General features: G+C 49.8%; 1 protein-coding gene across 3 annotated transcripts in view; it reads left to right on the top strand.

Moving 5' to 3' along the window:
- The window catches only part of LOC140395595 (inward rectifier potassium channel 16-like), a 180,175-nt gene that overhangs the window by 103,236 nt on the left and 61,842 nt on the right, over positions 1-15,097 (top strand). For 2 of the 3 annotated variants that reach the window (XM_072483559.1, XM_072483560.1), the window contains one exon: positions 7,913-7,935. The exons of the other annotated variant lie outside the window; for it this stretch is intronic. The gene's annotated coding sequence lies outside the window, so the exon portion shown is untranslated. The remainder of the gene's footprint in view (positions 1-7,912; positions 7,936-15,097) is intronic. 3 annotated transcript variants of the gene reach the window in all.

Genomic DNA, 15,097 nt, shown 5'->3' with positions numbered 1-15,097 from the left:
TTATATACGTGTAAAAAGCCTTGGGATTTTCCTTAACCCTATTTGCCAATGACTTTTCATTACCCCTTTTAGCCCTCCTGACTCCTTGCTTAAGTTCCTTCCTACTTTCCTTATATTCTACACAGGCTTCATCTGTTCCCAGCCTTCTAGCCCTGACAAATGCCTCCCTTTTCTTTTTGACGAGGCCTACAATATCTCTTGTTATCCAAGGTTCCCGAAATTTCCCATATTTATCCTTCTTCCGCAAAGGAACATGTCGGTCCTGAATTCCTTTCAACTGACATTTGAAAGCCTCCCACATGTCAGATGTTGATTTACCCTTAAACATCCACCCCCAATCTAGAATCTTCAGTTCTTGCCTAATATTTTTATAATTAGCCTTCCCCCAATTTAGCACATTCACACTAGGACCACTCTTATCCTTGTCCACCAGCACTTTACAACTTAATGAATTGTGGTCACTGTTCCCAAAGTGCTCCCCTACTGAAACTTCTAACACCTGGCTGGGCTCATTCCCCAATACCAGGCCCAGTACAGCCCCTTCCCTCGTTGGACTATTTACATAATGTTTTAAGAAGCCCTCCTGGATGCTCCTTACAAACTCTGCCCTGTCCAAGCCCCTAGCACTAAGTGAGTCCCAGTCAATATTGGGGAAGTTAAAGTCTCCCATCACAACAACCCTGTTGCTTTTACTCCTTTCCAAAATCTGTCTACTTATCTGCTCCTCTATCTCCCGCTGGCTGTTGGGTGGCCTGTAGCAAACCCCTAACATTGTGACTGCACCCGTCTTATTCCGGATCTCCAGCCATGTAGCCTCGCTGCCTTCTGAGGTGTCCTCCCGCAGTACAGCTGTGATATTCTCCCTAACCAGAAGCGCAACTCCTCCACCCCTTTTACATCCCCCTCTATCCCTCTATCTATAAAGCAGATGTTAATCTGCTTTACCTGTTACACTTCTTGCATTAAAATATATGCACTTCAGGCCACCAGTCCCGCTGTTTTCAGCAACATCTCCCTGTCTGCTCTGCCTCAGAGCCATACTGGCCCTATTCCCTAGTTCTCCCTCAATTTTTTCACCTTCTGACCTATTGCTCCGGTACTCACCCCCCTGCCATACTAGTTTAAACCCTCCCGTGTGACACTTGCAAACCTCGCGGCCAGGATATTTATGCCTCTCCAGTTTAGATGCAACCAATCCTTCTTATACAGGTCACACCTGCCCCGGAAGAGCTCCCAGTGGTCCAGATAACGGAAACCCTCCCTCCTACACCAGCTGTTTAGCCACGTGTTTAGCTGCTCTATCTTCCTATTTCTAGCTTCACTGGCACGTGGCACAGGGAGTAATCCTGAGATTACAACCCGAGAGGTCCTGTCTTTTATCTTTCTGCCTCGCTCCCTGAACTCCTGCTGCAGGACCTCATGCCCCTTCCTGCCTATGTAATTCGTACCAATATGTATAACGACCTCTGCCTGTTTGCCCTCCCCCTTCAGGCTGCCCGCTACCCATTCAGAGACATCCTGGACCCTGGCACCAGGGAAGCAACATACCATCCTGGGTTTCTTTCACGTCCACAGAAGCACCTATCTGTGTCCCTGACTATAGAGTCCCCTATGACTATTGCTGTTCTGCGCTTTGACCCTCCCTGCTGAACATCAGAGACAGCCGTGCTGCCACTGCTCTGACTGCCGCTGTTTTCCCCTGATAGGCTATTCCCCCTAACAGTATCTAAAGCGGTATGTATACCTGTTCGAGAGGGGGACAACCACAGGGGATTCCTGCACTGACTGCCTGCCCCTTCTGGTGGTCACCCATTTCTCTGCCTGCACCTTGGGTGTGACCACATTTATATAACTGCGATCTATGATGCTTTCCACCACCTGCATGCTGCTAAGTGCATCCAACTGCCGCTCCAACCGAACCACGCGGTCTGTAAGGAGCTGCAGTGAGGAGCCTCTGCCAACTGTGCCCAGGCCCGGTTATCATCAGCGGGTTGCAAGCGCCTTCCCAACCCGGCGAACAGGGTGCCCGCCTCTCCTCCATGGCAACCAGCAGTATCTGCAGTTCTGCATCTGTGAATCTCAGCACTGCTCCCCGGGGCTGGCATCCTCTTGCCGGCAATGAGAGTGTGTGGGGAGTGGAGTGCTTCTACAGGCAGCTCCTGCCTGCCAGGTTCTCCACTGCCAATCCCGACAGCAGTGAAACCACATGGCACGAATACTGGCCCATTAGCATGTTCTGAATTGCTCCAGAATCGACACTGCCATTGGGATCGTGGAACACCCACCATTCAATCCCAGCGTCGGCACTTACGGCGGAATTCTTCGTCCGCGCCCGCCCACCGTCTGGAAATTCCTGCCCGAGGTCAATGGACCTTTACATGGTGTGTGTCCCGCCCGTGGCGATCTTGCAGCGGCCACACCGAAATCCAACTCTTAGTCTCTCAGATGGAGGATTCCACCTGTCAAATTTACTGCACAGAAGTAGATAATTCAGGGCACCTCGGTAGCACAGTGGTTAGCACAGTTGCTTCACAGCTCCAGGGACCCGGGTTCGATTCCTGGCTTGGGTCACTGCCTGTGCGGCGTCTGCACGTTCTCCCCGTGTCTGCGTGGGTTTCCTCCGGGTGCTCCTTCCACAGTCCAAAGATGTGCAGGTTAGGTGGATTGTCCATGCTAAATTGCCCTTAGTGTCCAAAAAGGTTGGGTGGGTTTACTGGGTTACGGGGATAGAGTAATGATGTGGGCTTGGGTACGTTGCTCTTTCCAAGGGCCAGTGCAGACTCGATGGGCCGAACGGCCTCCTTCTGCACTGTAAATTCTATGATTCTATGAATTCGGCTCAACTGGTTTCTTCTGGTGTTTATGCTCGACACAAGTCCATTCCCTCTGCTTCCTTTAACCCTATCAACAACAATTACTTGCTCTTATTCACTAATACTGTTGGGGGGGGGCGGTTTAAAGGGACAACCACTATTTGTTTGTAAGTTGGACACGCCTGCATTTATTTGGCTTTGCCTGCCCTGGAGCCTAACTGTTGGAATTATGTACAATACCGTCTTTGTTTATTTTACTCACTAAGCATTTCACGCTTTAAGTATCAATAAAAACCCAGACAATATGGGCTGATTTTGCCTAATCTAAATCAATTGTGTAAAATCCTTTGAACATTTGGAAATGATCAGCGAGAGTGCTTGAGACCAGAAGCTGCCAATGTTGGCTCCAGCCAGGGAGCACAACCTTTATATCTCCGGACTCCAGCTAGAATGTATCCACTCGGGAGCATGTTCTTGTACCTAATGAATGAAATCTAAATGATTCGAGAGCGTGGGTGGGTGGGAGATAGTGCACTCTCTCAACCCAATTTGGACTAAGTCTCGAAAATACCAAGAGGCCAAAATAATACTTTTTATGACTGGCTTTCAAACCTTGCTGGTGTTGGATGTTGTGCAAACATAACAACTACTAACATTTACATGATGCCTTTAATGAAGTGAATCATGTCAAGGTACTTCACAGGGCCATTATCAATCAAAATTTGACACCAAACCACAGAAAGAGTTATGAAGGCAGGTAATTAAATGCTTTGTCGATGAGGTAGGGTCTGTGGGTATGAAAGGGGGTGAGGGGAGGAATGGAGAGGATTTTGTGGAGGAAATTCCAGAGATTAGGCTCAGGGTACAGGCACCACTGATGGAATGAAGAAAATCAAGAATACAAAAGAGGCCAGAATTGGAAAAGCTTTGAGACCTTGAAGGGTCATAGGACTGGAGGGGGTCACAGAAATAGGGAGGGAGAAGGCCTCGGAGACATTTGCAAAATAAGGCTGAGAATATTAAAATTGAGGCGTTGCTGGGCAGGGAGCCTATGTAGGGCAGCAAGCACAAGAATGACGGCTGAACCGGACTTGGGGCACATATTACTGGAAGCCCAAAAGGTGGCACGTCTGGTTAATGCCAGGAGGCTTCTCTTCGGAGATCCTCCCGGCTTGCCACGCGATCTGAATCCATTGTGGTGCGATCACTATTTTGCAAATCGGCACATTAGAGCGAGACAGCTAGTCTCACTCTAATGTGCTCTCCCCTGATCCATCTAAGGCGTTGGGATCTAACCCCTTCGCCTCGGAAACCTCGGGTGAGCACCTTTCAATGTTGGCCTCCGTAAACGGGGACCAGATGGAACAGCACTTGTGGGGGTCTCACAGAGGATCGGAGGCTCCCGGGTGCTTGCCCTCTGGGCAGGGTGGCACCCTGGCACATTGGCATTGCCAGGTTAGCATTTTTCCCATGGTGGGGATCGGGCCCGGGAGTGCCCTGCATGTGTGAGGTGGGTTGCAGGGACCCAGAGGACCCCCTTTGAGGTGGGTTGGGGCTTTTCGGGGAGGTTTGGAGTCATGGGGGGGGGGGGGTCAAGAGATGGGGACGTCCCAATCTCTACCTGCACTGAGGAATTCCAGTGAGCAGAGCTCCTCCGTGCAGGAAACGGGGCCAAATGTGGCCTCATTGCGCCACTCCCGCTGACGCCTCGAATTGAAACAGAGGGCGAGATTCTCCCACCCCCCGCCGGGTTGGAGAATCGCTGGGGGCTGGCGTGAATCCCACCCCCGCCGGTTGCCGAATTCTCCGGCACCGAATATTCGGCGGGGGCGGGAATCGCGCCGCGCCGGTTGGCGGGCCCCCCCCCCGCGATTCTCCGGTCCGGATGGGCCGAAGTCCCGCAGCTAAAATGCCTGTCCTGCCGGCGTAGATTAAACCACCTACCTTACCGGTGGGACAAGGCGGCGCGGGTGGGCTCCATGGTCCTGGGGGGGGCGCGGGGCGATCTGGCCCCCGGGGGTGCCCCCATGATGGCCTGGCCCGCGATCGGGGCCCACCGATCCGCGGGCGGGCCTATGCCGTGGGGGCACTCTTTTCCTTCCGCCTTCGCCGCGGTTTCCACCAATGCGGAGGTGGAAGAGACTCCCTCCACTGCGCATGCGCGGGAATGCCGTCAGCGGCCGCTAACGCTCCCGCGCATGCGCCGGCCGGAGATGTCATTTCCGCGCCAGCTGGCGGGGCACCAAAGGCCTTTTCCGCCAGCTGGCGGGGCGGAAATTCGTCCGGAGCTGGCCTAGCCCCTTAAGGTTGGGGCTCATCCCCCAAAGATGCGGCGCATTCCGCACCTTTGGGGCGGCGCGATGCCCGACTGATTTGCGCCGTTTTTGGCGCCAGTCGGCGGACATCGCGCCGATACCGGAGAATTTCACCCATAGTCCTGATAGATCGCGTGGTGTTCCTCGGCGCTATCAGCGCTGGGAAACACACGGCTAAATGCGCTCGTCACGGGACTCTGTTCCAATTTGTTTAGATCGCACCCTTTATGTGTGTCAGGATAGGGGCAGCAAAGTTTTACCGAAAGTATAGGAAGGCCAGAGAGAAGGAGAGCATCGAACAAACGTCTTGTGATATTGCCTTGCAGTCGGGAGAGGCAGCACTGGGATCTACAATTATTTTGCAACAGTAGTACGACTGTGAAATAGAAAAATATCCGCCAGTCACCATGCAGATCAGAAGCACTGAGGATGCAATAAGTACATGTCAGGAAAGGAGTTTGACTACTCTGTCAAGTTTAATTTTTAAAATGGTAATCCTGTTATATGTATTCACAATGAAATGCATAGGAATTTAAGTTTGATGATCAGGCAAAATACAGTGGCGTGGACAGGAAGTGACTATAAAAGTTGTTCATTGCTTAATTAACTTTCTTCTTATCGAGTCCCCACACACCATGTTTGTAAACACATCAAAGCACAACTTCATACATTTTCAAGGATTTTTTTCCAAAGTAATTTCCAAAACAGACTGAGTTTAGCTGAAATTGAAATTGCATACCACACCACAGGAGCCGGAATGGGGTACCTTTCAAAGAGCCTCGCTTTTCTGAATTGGGCCCACTCAGCTATCATTGTATTCGAGCCAAATTGGTAATTCTGTAACAAATCTGCACAATAAAACATTTGGAAATGTAGGATCCAATCACATCCAATAGTGTTTAAGCGCCAAATGGGAATGATCCCGGTTTTGGAAGACAGGGAGTCTTGAGAATTGCAACACGTTGGTCCTCAGGTGTTGCCCACATCACTGTAGCAAGTTGTCAGCTGCCTGTCACACCTCCACAGGCAACTCGCCTGATTGAAGAGCTCCGATTCAGGCTGTGGTCCTCAGGCGAATGCTGGGCTGGTGGAGGACACTGCTGAAAGGAGATCAATTTGTAGCCAGCTGTAGCTGACAGGAGTGCCATAGAACTGTGAGGAGCACTCCATATTCTGGCTCAATTTGACAAAAAAGTTCAATGGTGAGCGGTGGGGGGTGGGGGGGGGGGGGGTTTAACCTGTCACAACAGCTACATGAGTGAATTTGTGGTGATCCATTTTATGGGTACCTGAACCTACTCAGCCATTTAATGAGTAGAACATATAACCTCAATACCTAGTGGGTATCCTGCATATCTGACACGAATGGAGAACCTAAACCATAAGATATAAGGTCGGAAGACACGCCAGATCCACGAGAGTCTATATTGAGGCAGTAAGTTCTGGAACTCTCTTGCTGATAATAATAATAATAAAAATCTTTATTATTGTCACAAATAGGCTTACATTAACACTGCAATTAAGTTACTGTGAAAAGCCTCCAGTCCCCACACTCCGGGTGCACTGAGGGAGAATTCAGAATGTCCAATTCACCTAACAAGCACGTCTTTCGGGACTTGTGGGAGGAAACCCATGCAGACAGAGGGATGGTGTGCAGGCTCCGCACAGACGTTGGTGAATCGAACCCAGGCCCCTGGCGCTTTGAAGCAACAGTGCTAACCACTGTGCTACCATGCCGCCCATAGTATTATGTGAGGGGGGTGTCTGATTTTTGTGCTGAAACAAGAAATACAGAACATGGCTCCTTCCGAAGCTAGTCCAATTCAATTCAAGACTGGTGATTCTGAGGGGATGGAGCATATCTTATCCCTTTCAGTTCAGTAGATGATATGTACTGAAATCCTGCATTGTTTAGATCCGTGGCAGTGTCCTGAGGAAAGATGTGCTTTATACCCTGAGGTCAGACTGCTCTACCCTCTGTGGTAGTCAGTGCTTGAAGTTCAGAATCCGACTGCCCCAAATTTGAATTGTTGCTGAGGGTTGCTAATTTACACTTGACATCATGTGCCATATAAAAGAAGAGGCAGTGTATGACATAAAGGATGTCCCTACATATCGGTATGTGATGATCTGGTGATGTTCAACAAGAAGTTGGCTCCAGAAGATAAGCCCTGCCAGCTGAATAGAGAGAACGGTATTCGTGTCAGCCATGGTTAGGCCAGTAACCCAATATATGTTAGTGCCCCAACCAAATGATGGGAGCAATTTAGGGTGACCAAATATGTTGGGGTTGATAGCAGAGTTCAGTGGAGCGGCGTGGAGTGTTGTACATACAGCTGAGCACCATGTTGCACTATGGGTTCATCTGTGATGTCTCAATTGTGCGATCTTGAGACTTGCATGTTTAAACTAGAACTGACTGTTGTCAGTCTTTAACCATTTACAGATCCCAGTTAATAACATGCATGGTGCGGCTTCTCTATGCAGGCTGCTTCTAGAGCATTCTCTCTGAGTATACGACCATGTGACTTTATACATCATACCGTGGGTGGTGCTATTTTCCAGTCCCACACTAACCCTTACTCTGCTGAGCAATTTCACATTACAATGGCATGCAGGCACTTAACACAACAGGGGGTGTCAATATGTAAAAATTAATATTAGCAATTTTAAAATATTTCATGTTAAAGTTCTGTTAAGAAAAAGACAGTTCACGGCATATAGATTCTTATTCCTATTTTGAAACTACTTATAACAATGTTTATTTCACATTTTGTGTTGCAGACTATTTTCTACCCGAACATAGGGTGAGTTCAGTTATCTTGTTCCTCAAGTAAAATAATTTTCAAGAGTTTTAAGTCATTGAAGTAGCATGTTGCCAAAAAGTATTTTTTTTTAATAGTTCTTTGGAGGCGTGTTTTTGTTGTATTGAGTCTATCTGTGACGGTAAGGATAACGATAAAATTAGAAGGACAATGTTGACCTTCCGGGTGCGGCGATGACCAGCTAAGTCGCACGTTTCGGCAGCTCCCGGTGGAACGGACGTTTGGGCTCTTGACAGGAGCCCCAACGGCAATTTTAACGGCAAAAAACACCGTGCGGTAAACCAGAAGGGAATTCCCCCTGGACACGGATGGAAAAAGAAGAGGAAAGTGGCCGGATTGCAGCGGATCCTTTGGAACAGCGGCAAGGAAGGCAAGCTAAAACCAAGATGGCGTCGGAAGGTGGCAGTTTCATATGGGGCCCTGAACAACAAGAGTTCTTGAAATGCTGCGTGGAGGAGATAAAAAAGGAAATGAAGAAAGAACTGTTGGCCCCGATACTACAGGCGATCGAAGGGCTAAAGGAGGAACAAAAGACCCAGGAGCGGGAGCTTCGGGTCGTGAAGGCGAAGGCAGCCGAGAATGAGGACGATATACAGGGCCTGGTGGTGAAGACGGAGATACAGGAGGCACATCAGAAACGATGTGTGGAGAGGTTGGAGGCACTGGAAAACAACGCAAGGAGGAACAACCTGAGGATTCTTGGTCTTCCTGAAGGTGTGGAGGGGGCGGACGCCGGGGCATATGTGAGCACGATGCTGCACTCGTTAATGGGAGCGGAGGCCCCGACGGGTCCGTTGGAGGTGGAGGGAGCGTACCGAGTTATGGCGCGAGGATCGAGAGCAGGAGAAACTCCCAGAGCCATAGTGGTGAGATTCCTCCGTTTCAAGGATAGAGAAATGGTCCTTAGATGGGCGAAGAAAACTCGGTGCAGTAAATGGGAGAACGCGGTGATCCGCGTTTATCAAGACTGGAGTGCGGAGGTGGCGAGAAGGAGGGCGAGCTTTAATCGGGCCAAGGCGGTGCTTCATAAAAGGAAGATAAAATTTGGAATGCTGCAACCGGCAAGACTGTGGGTCACATATCAAGGGAGGCACCACTACTTTGAGACGGCGGATGAAGCGTGGACTTTTATTGTAGAAGAAAAACTGGAATGAGTGGATTATTAAAAAGAACGTTTGGACAAAGTGGTGGGGCGAATGTGGGGGGCGAAGAGGGGTTTTATGTTTTAATCCTGCGGTATGGTAACTTTTCTCTCTCCCACAGGTGGTGATGGGGGGAGGTGGAGAGGGAGAGGAGATGGGGCGTTGGCCATGGGGGGCGGGGCCAAGGGAGAAGCGCGGGCTTGGTTCCCGCGCTATGATAATTATGGCGGGAATAGAGAAGCAGGAAGGAGGGGGCGTCGCACGGTGCGAGCCGTGGTCACGGGGGGAAGCCGAGGTCAGCCAGAGTTTGCTGACTTCTGGGAGCAACATGGGGGGAGTAACTACGCTAGCGGGGGGTCTAGCGGGGGGGGTGGGAGGGGGGAATAACTGGGTTGCTGCTGCTGGGGAAAGGGGGGAGTGGGTACGGGAGAGGATGGGCGGGGGGGCACCGCCTGGGGGAGATACAGCTGCGTGGGAACTGGGTGAGAAGCTGGAAAAAGATGATGGCTAATCGGCAAGGGGGGGGGTGGGAAGCCCCCCAACTCGGCTGATCACGTGGAACGTGAGAGGGCTCAACGGGCCGATAAAGAGGGCACGGGTACTCGCACACCTTAAGAAACTTAAAGCAGATGTGGTTATGTTACAGGAAACGCACCTGAAACTGATAGACCAGGTTAGGCTGCGCAAAGGATGGGTGGGGCAGGTGTTCCATTCGGGGCTGGATGCGAAAAACAGGGGGGTGGCTATATTAGTGGGGAAGCGGGTAATGTTCGAGGCAAAGACTATAGTGGCGGATAACGGGGGCAGATACGTGATGGTGAGTGGCAAACTACAGGGAGAGATGGTGGTTTTGGTAAACGTGTATGCCCCGAACTGGGATGATGCCAATTTTATGAGGCGAATGCTAGGACGCATTCCGGACCTAGAGACGGGAAAGCTGATAATGGGGGGAGACTTTAACACGGTGTTGGAACCAGGGCTGGATAGGTCGAAGTCCAGGACTGGTAGGAGGCCGGCAGCAGCCAAGGTGCTTAAAGATTTTATGGAGCAGATGGGAGGGGTGGACCCGTGGAGATTCAGTAGACCTAGGAGTAAGGAGTTCTCGTTTTTCTCCTATGTCCATAAAGTCTATTCGCGCATAGACTTTTTTGTGCTGGGTAGGGCATTGATCCCGAAGGTGAGGGGAACGGAATATACGGCTATAGCCATTTCGGATCATGCCCCACACTGGGTGGACTTGGAGATAGGGGAGGAAGCAGGAGGGCGCCCACCCTGGAGAATGGACATGGGACTAATGGCGGATGAGGGGGTGTGTCTAAGGGTGAGGGGATGTATTGAAAAGTATTTGGAACTCAATGACAATGGGGAGGTCCAGGTGGGAGTGGTCTGGGAGGCGTTGAAGGCGGTGGTTAGGGGGGAGCTGATATCAATAAGGGCACATAAAGGGAAGCAGGAGAGTAAGGAACGGGAGCGGTTGCTGCAAGAACTTTTGAGGGTGGACAGACAATATGCGGAAGCACCGGAGGAGGGATTGTACAGGGAAAGGCAAAGGCTGCATGTGGAATTTGATTTGCTGACTACAGGCACTGCAGAGGCACAATGGAGGAAGGCGCAGGGTGTACAGTATGAATATGGGGAGAAGGCGAGCAGATTGCTGGCACACCAATTGAGGAAAAGGGGAGCAGCGAGGGAAATAGGGGGAGTGAGGGACGAGGAAGGAGAGATGGAGCGGGGAGCGGAGAGAGTGAATGAAGTGTTCAAGACATTTTATAAAAAATTATATGAAGCTCAACCCCCGGATGGGAGGGAGAGAATGATGGACTTTTTGGATCGGCTGGAAATTCCCAAGGTGAAAGAGCAGGAAAGGGTGGGACTGGGAGCACAGATCGAGGTAGAAGAAGTGGTGAAAGGAATTAGGAATATGCAGACGGGAAAGGCCCCGGGACCGGACGGATTCCCAGTTGAATTCTACAGAAAATATTTGGACTTGCTCGCCCCGGTACTGACGAGGACCTTTAACGAGGCAAAGGAAAGGGGACAACTGCCCCCGACTATGTCTGAAGCAATGATATCGCTTCTCTTAAAGAAGGAAAAGGACCCGCTACAATGCGGGTCCTACAGACCAATTTCCCTCCTAAATGTGGATGCCAAGGTCCTGGCCAAGGTAATGGCAATGAGAATAGAGGAATGTGTCCCGGGGGTGGTTTACGAGGACCAAACTGGGTTTGTGAAGGGGAGACAGCTGAACACGAATATACGGAGGCTGTTAGGGGTAATGATGATGGCCCCACCAGAGGGTGAAACGGAGATAGTAGTGGCGATGGATGCCGAGAAAGCATTCGATAGAGTGGAATGGGATTATTTGTGGGAGGTGTTGAGGAGATTTGGTTTTGGAGAGGGGTATGTTAGATGGGTGCAGCTATTGTATAGGGCCCCAGTGGCGAGTGTGGTCACGAATGGACGGGGATCGGCATATTTTCGGCTCCATAGAGGGACAAGGCAGGGATGGCCCTCTGTCCCCATTACTGTTTGCACTGGCGATTGAGCCCCTGGCGATAGCGCTGAGGGGTTCCAAGTGATGGAGGGGAGTACTTAGGGGAGGAGAGGAACACCGGGTATCTTTGTATGCGGATGATTTGCTACTATATGTGGCGGATCCGGCGGAGGGGATGCCAGAAATAATGCGGATACTTGGGGAGTTTGGGGATTTCTCAGGGTATAAATTGAACATGGGGAAGAGTGAGCTGTTTGTGGTGCATCCAGGGGAGCAGAGTAGAGAAATAGAGGACCTACCGTTGAGGAAGGTAACAAGAGACTTTCGTTACCTGGGGATCCAGATAGCTAAGAATTGGGGCACATTGCACAGGCTAAATTTAACGCGGTTGGTGGAACAGATGGAGGATGATTTCAAGAGATGGGATATGGTAGCCCTGTCAATGGCAGGGAGGGTGCAGGCGGTTAAGATGGTGGTCCTCCCGAGATTCCTCTTTGTGTTTCAGTGCCTCCCGGTGGTGATCACGAAGGCTTTTTTTTAAAAGGATAGAAAAGAGTATCATGGGTTTTGTTTGGGCCGGGAAGACTCCGAGAGTGAGGAAGGGATTCTTACAGCGCAGTAGGGATAGGGGGGGGCTGGCACTACCGAGCCTAAGTGAGTACTATTGGGCCGCTAATATTTCAATGGTGAGTAAGTGGATGGGAGAGGAGGAGGGAGCGGCGTGGAAGAGATTAGAGAGGGCGTCCTGTAAGGGGACTAGCCTGCAGGCTATGGTGACAGCCCCATTGCCGTTCTCACCGAGGAACTACACCACAAGCCCGGTGGTGGTAGCTACACTGAAGATTTGGGGACAGTGGAGACGACATAGGGGAAAGACTGGAGCATTGGGGTGGTCCCCGATAAGAAACAACCATAGGTTTGCCCCGGGGGGAATGGATGGAGGATATGGAATGTGGCAAAGAGCAGGAGTAACGCAACTGAAAGATCTATTTGTGGATGGGAAGTTCGCGAGTCTGGGAGCGCTGACCGAGAAATACGGGTTGCCCCAAGGGAATGCATTCAGGTATATGCAATTGAGGGCTTTTGCGAGGCAACAGGTGAGGGAATCTCCGCAGCTCCCGACACAAGAGGTGCAGGACAGAGTGATCTCAAAGACATGGGGGGGGGATGGTAAGGTGTCAGATATATATAGGGAAATGAGGGACGAAGGGGAGACTATGGTGGATGAACTAAAAGGGAAATGGGAAGAAGAGCTAGGGGAGGAGATCGAGGAGGGGCTGTGGGCAGATGCCCTACGCAGGGTAAACTCGTCGTCCTCGTGTGCCAGGCTAAGCCTAATTCAGTTTAAGGTATTACACAGGGCACATATGACTGGAACACGGATTAGTAAATTTTTTGGGGTGGAGGATAGGTGTGCGAGGTGCTCGAGAAGCCCAGCGAATCATACCCATATGTTTTGGTCATGCCCGGCACTACAGGGGTTTTGGATGGGGGTGACAAAGGCGCTTTCAAAAGTAGTAGGAGTCCGGGTCGAACCAAGCTGGGGGTTGGCTATATTTGGGGTTGCACAAGAGCTGGGAGTGCAGGAGGCGAGAGAGGCCGATGTTTTGGCCTTTGCGTCCCTAGTAGCCCGGCGCAGGATATTGTTAATGTGGAAAGAAGCCAAGCCCCCGGGGGTGGAGACCTGGATAAATGACATGGCGGGGTTCATAAAGCTAGAGCGGATTAAGTTCGTCCTAAGGGGGTCGGCTCAAGGGTTCACCAGGCGGTGGCAACCGTTCGTCGAATATCTTGCGGATAGATAGATGGGGGGAAAAAAGAAGGCAGCAGCAGCAGCCCAGGATTTGGGGGGGGGGGAGGGATGGGGGGTGGGTGGGCGGGGGGGGTGTAGCTTGTGACAAGGCAGTTGCCAATTAGGGCTAGTTTTCATTTTTGTTATTTAATATTTATTTATTTTTTGTTTTTTTTTGTTCATATAAAATAGGTCATTGTTATTTGTGTTGTTATAATATTGTGTAAAGGATGCACAATGTACTGTGTTGGTTGACCAAAAATTTTCAATAAAATATTTATTAAAAAAAAAGAAGGACAATGTTTCAAGTTGAAAATTTGGTGCCAGTTAGTACTAAAGGGTTAAGGAAATATGTATCCTTTTGGGCCAGAAGCAGAGAAGTGGAATTTTAATTCCCAGTTACCAGAAATTGGTTGAAACTATCCAATGGAATTTAATTCAGAGTCTCATAATCATCAGGTATAAAACACTTTCCGCAAATCAAACTTAGTTGAATTAATTCCTAGCCCCAGTGACATTAGCCAGTTTCCCGTTTAATGGTTCTATTTTAATCTCTTGCAGTTGTAGTTTACAGACCACTGTTGTGCTCCTGTGGTCTTGGATCTGTGACCTGGAGATGAGATTACGTTCCCATGCTATAAACAGCCTTGGCTTAGCATCATGCAACTTTAATTCCAATCTACGCCGGTCAATGATGTCTTTTGTTTTTGTTTGCGTTATTGTCAAGTACATAAGTAAAGTGCCTAATACACACACACACACACACACACACACACACATTGTTTCCTCAAGATTATCTGAACTGCAATAGCTTAGAACAACTTAGTTTGCAACACCCTGAAAATGTGACTGCCTCAGATTGCAAGATCCTTAAGGTGTCACCTAATGCTCAGTGTTAGCATTCTCATCTCAGATATTCCAGCACAAAATCTCAGCTGGCACCTTAGAACAGTATTGTGGGAGTGTTGCACTGGCAGAGATGCTTTTGGTTGAGATATTGAACCTATGCCCTATCAGGTGGAAGTGTGAACACACACGGCAGTATTCTGATAAAGAGGAGCAGAGGTCTCTCAGTGTTCTGACCGATGTCTATCCCTCAACCCACATCACAACAAAAACCCCAGATGATTTGGTCATGATCTCATTGCTCTTTGAGCTTGTTTTGCCTGCTGCATTCCCTACATTACAATATCAACGTCACTGGCTGTAAAGGGCTTCGAGACATCCTGAGGTTCGGAAAGGCACTGTACAAATGCAATCTCCGACTTTGGTTACATTTCCACCTCGAAAAAAAAACCTGCCTCTTGGCTCTGTTACTTGCAACACAGTGACAAACTGGATGTAAATGTGTTATTTTGGTATGTGCGACTGTAACAGGAAGCTACTCGCAATGTACCTGTGATAAGTCTCTCCAACACTTACCCATCCACTAAGCACAGTACTTGGATGGCAATTCAACTGTGGAGCATGCAAAGTGGTTTCAAAATGGTCAACTGGAGATTTCACAAAGTTTGTTCTCCCTGCACGTTTGTGGACAGGATAATCGAGAAATGGAAAATGGAAAAGTATCAATTGGAGGGTGATTAGAGGGTGGGGTGGGATAGGATTCGGGGGATAGGGTCGCAATTATAATGCAAACAAAATACATGCCAATTTGTCGCAGAAAATGTGAACTCATCAGGGTGGGTAGCCTGTGGAGGAAGCTGCATAATTAAA

This window comes from Scyliorhinus torazame, chromosome 18 (assembly GCF_047496885.1).
Source record: "Scyliorhinus torazame isolate Kashiwa2021f chromosome 18, sScyTor2.1, whole genome shotgun sequence".
NCBI lineage: Eukaryota > Metazoa > Chordata > Chondrichthyes > Carcharhiniformes > Scyliorhinidae > Scyliorhinus > Scyliorhinus torazame.
The sequence above is the reverse complement of the archived record's forward strand: the minus strand, read 5'-3'. Positions and strand labels throughout refer to the sequence as shown.